The sequence below is a fragment of the Trichechus manatus genome, unplaced genomic scaffold (assembly GCF_000243295.1).
Source record: "Trichechus manatus latirostris isolate Lorelei unplaced genomic scaffold, TriManLat1.0 scaffold00207, whole genome shotgun sequence".
Taxonomy (NCBI): Eukaryota; Metazoa; Chordata; class Mammalia; order Sirenia; family Trichechidae; genus Trichechus; species Trichechus manatus.
Genome location: NW_004444143.1, coordinates 2,702,138 through 2,702,346, shown reverse-complemented (window position 1 = coordinate 2,702,346; position 209 = coordinate 2,702,138).

Below are 209 nucleotides of genomic sequence, written 5' to 3'. Positions count from 1 at the left end.
CCCGTATCTCCAGCAGCCAATGGGCGCGCGGTCCTCCCGGCGCCCCCTGGGACGTGTAGTCCCGGCAGGGGCGCCCTCGGGCGCCGACGCGCGCCCCTAGACTCCACGTCCCGTCGTGCGCCTGGAGGCGCGGGGATTGGCCGAGCCCCGCCCCCGTCCCGCCCCGCTCAGCTCGCGCCGCGGCCCCAAGAATGAATGAAATCGTAGCG